This window comes from Tenrec ecaudatus, chromosome 6, assembly GCF_050624435.1.
Source record: "Tenrec ecaudatus isolate mTenEca1 chromosome 6, mTenEca1.hap1, whole genome shotgun sequence".
NCBI classification, from domain to species: Eukaryota; Metazoa; Chordata; class Mammalia; order Afrosoricida; family Tenrecidae; genus Tenrec; species Tenrec ecaudatus.
This window is the reverse complement of record NC_134535.1, coordinates 125265929-125268765: the sequence shown is the minus strand read 5'-3', so window position 1 is coordinate 125268765 and position 2837 is coordinate 125265929. Positions and strand designations below refer to the sequence as shown.

At 43.8% G+C, this 2837-nt stretch overlaps 1 pseudogene; it reads left to right on the top strand.

The window, feature by feature from the left end:
* Positions 1-1875: 1875 nt before the first annotated feature.
* Positions 1876-2481, top strand: LOC142451215 (RNA-binding protein 3 pseudogene; annotated as a pseudogene).
* Positions 2482-2837: the final 356 nt, after the last annotated feature.

Genomic DNA, 2837 nt, shown 5'->3' with positions numbered 1-2837 from the left:
CACCTCGGAACAGGGACTGTACCCTTGCTGCACCTCTCTGTGCCCCCCTCGGTCTTGGAGGGCTGCGCAGGCACCTTTTCTCAGCACAGCCGTAGCTTGCCACTGCTACCTCAGAGCAGGGACTAAACCCTTGCAGCTCCACTGGTGGAGATCTAGACTCAGTTATATTGTTGCTTTGTTTCCATCTCTTCGTTATATCCTCCCCTTCCCACCCCCCCACAGGCTCAGCGGGCTTGCTTTTTAACTTTTTCTCCTCTTTGTCTCTTTATTGGTCTCTCACACTCTACTGCTAAACTCCAGACCACTCCCCTTAACCTAGGGCATTTACACCTGCACCACTCCCAGCTAGGTGAGCTCCACCCTGTGTAGCCAGCCTGAGACTGGGGAAACACATGCTGACCTCCACCGGGGAATACTCTGCTCAACTTCTTACTGGGGGATTCCTGCCTTTGTGCTTGGGGTTCAAAGGTAGCTAGGTCAACACTACTGAACAATCCAAGTTCCTGCAGGAACCTCTGCCCAACCTCCGCAACACCACAGCAAGCAACCCACCAGCCTTCTGGGTGACTCCCCAGAGAGGGAAGCCACCGGAGGATAAAGTGGTAGGTTAATTCCATAGTGAAATAAGTTATAGGAAGTTCAAAGAAGTACTCCTACAAGTCTCCCAGAGAGAGCCAGTGCTCTTCAACTCCCTGGAAAATGGCATATGGCTCCTCTAAAACAACACAACGCAAACAGGCATCAGCCCCAATGACCGCAACAAAAAAACGGTAGAAACAAAAGGCAATGGCAGAAGATGTCCTGTTCTTCTATGAAATGCATAGAAGAATCAGACATTGAGCTGCCACGGAAAGAAATGTTCAGAATGCTACTTGGAGTCATATAGGATATGAGGTAAATAATACAGAAAAGGTTGAAATGATAAAAGAGGTAAAAACCATAAATCAAAAAGAAATACAGGAGCATGGGGAGGATTTAAGAGAAACCATTAGCAGATTCATGGACCTCAAGAATCGACTGAAGGAATCAGAGAACCGCATCAGTGACTTGGAGGACACCCAAGCAGACTTTAACAAATGCGAACAAAAATCTAATAAGATCATCAGAGAAGCTGAAGAAAACTTAAGAGCTATATCTGATGTTATGAAGCAGAACAACATTAGAATTATTGGCTTACCGGAGGACGACACAACAAAGAAGTCATCTGCAACAATAGTAAGAGAATTCTTGGAAGAAAGCTTCCCCAGTTTAATGAAGGAAAACAGGGCAACTATTCAGGAGGCTGAAGGAACACCAGCTAGAATGGATTCCAAGAAGAAGTCACCAAGGCACATAATAGTTTAATTATCCAACTTTGAGGAAAAGGATAAAATCATGAGAGCAGGTAGGGAAAAACAAGCAATCACATATAAAGGTTCCCAAATAATAATGTGCTCAGACCTATCAGCAGAAACTATGAAGAAGAGGAGAGAGTGGGGTAACACATTCCAAAATTGAAGGAAAACAATGAAAACCCAAAAAATACTCTACCCAGCCAAATTATCAATCAAGATAGATGGAGAATAAGAGTCTTCCTAGACAAGGAAAAATGCAAATAATACGTTAGAAGAAAGATATCCTACAAAAGATCCTTCCCGACTCAGTATGGGCAGAAGAACAATGCTCACCAAGCATAAATAAGAGACCACCACATAGAACAAACTCACACAGAGGGCAAAAAAGAGAAAACAGACCTCAAGATAGCATTGTCTCAGATATAGAATGACGTGAAAGGCTGCTGAAGTAAGCTTTTTAAAAATGCAGCTCATTCTCGCTGTCCTTTGGCACTAGCTCTTGTCACTCTTGCACTTCTGTCCCAGGAACCAAATCCACTGCCATGTCTTCTGAAGAAGGGAAACTCTTCATGGGAGGGTTGAACTTCAACACCAATGAGCAGGCGTTGGAAGATCACTTCAGGAACTTTGGGCCTATCTCTGAGGTGGTGGTGGTGGTCAAGGATCGGGAGACTCAGCAATCCCGGGGATTTGGTTTTATCACCTTCACCAATCCAGAGCATGCTTCAGATGCCATGCGAGCCATGAATGGAGAGTCCCTGGATGGTCGCCAGATTCGTGTGGATCACGCAGGCAAGTCTGCCCAGGGGACCCGAGGGGGTGCCTTTGGTGCTCATGGGCATAGTTGCAGCTACTCCAGAGGTGGTGGAGACCAGGGCTATGGGAGCAGCAGGTATGACAGTCGACCTGGAGGATACGGATATGGATACGGAAGGTCCAGAGACTATAGTGGCAGAAGCCAGGGTGGTTATGACCGCTATTCTGGAGGAAATTATAGAGATAATTACGACAACTGAGATGAGGCATGCACAAATGTAGATACACAAGGAATAAAAATTCTTCTGAACCAGGATCATCCTTCCAGATGGCTGTATTTATAAAAGATTTTTGGAGCTGCACTGAAACATCTTTGTTTAGTACATCAACTTCTATTTTTTAATTAAGCTCCCAGGGTAGCCTGTTAAAAAACCTTTTAGTAAATGCAATATGTTTTAAAAACTTTTTTCTCCCATTTAAAGACAAATTCTGTGACATTTGTAGAGTCTGGGTATTTTTCCTTTGACCAGTTTTCTAGTTTGGGCACTCAGGATTATTCTGGCAAAAAATTTCGGCCAGGCTGATTCCCCCCCCCCCCTTTTAATTATTGAGAATCTATAGGAACATTTTAAAAGTTTTGTACACAATGTTTCTTTTTCATGGTTAGAAATTTCCGAATGTACCTACAAGAAATCTGCATCGATAATGATTACTTAGAGGTGTTTTTTTTACTCAACATTGAAATCA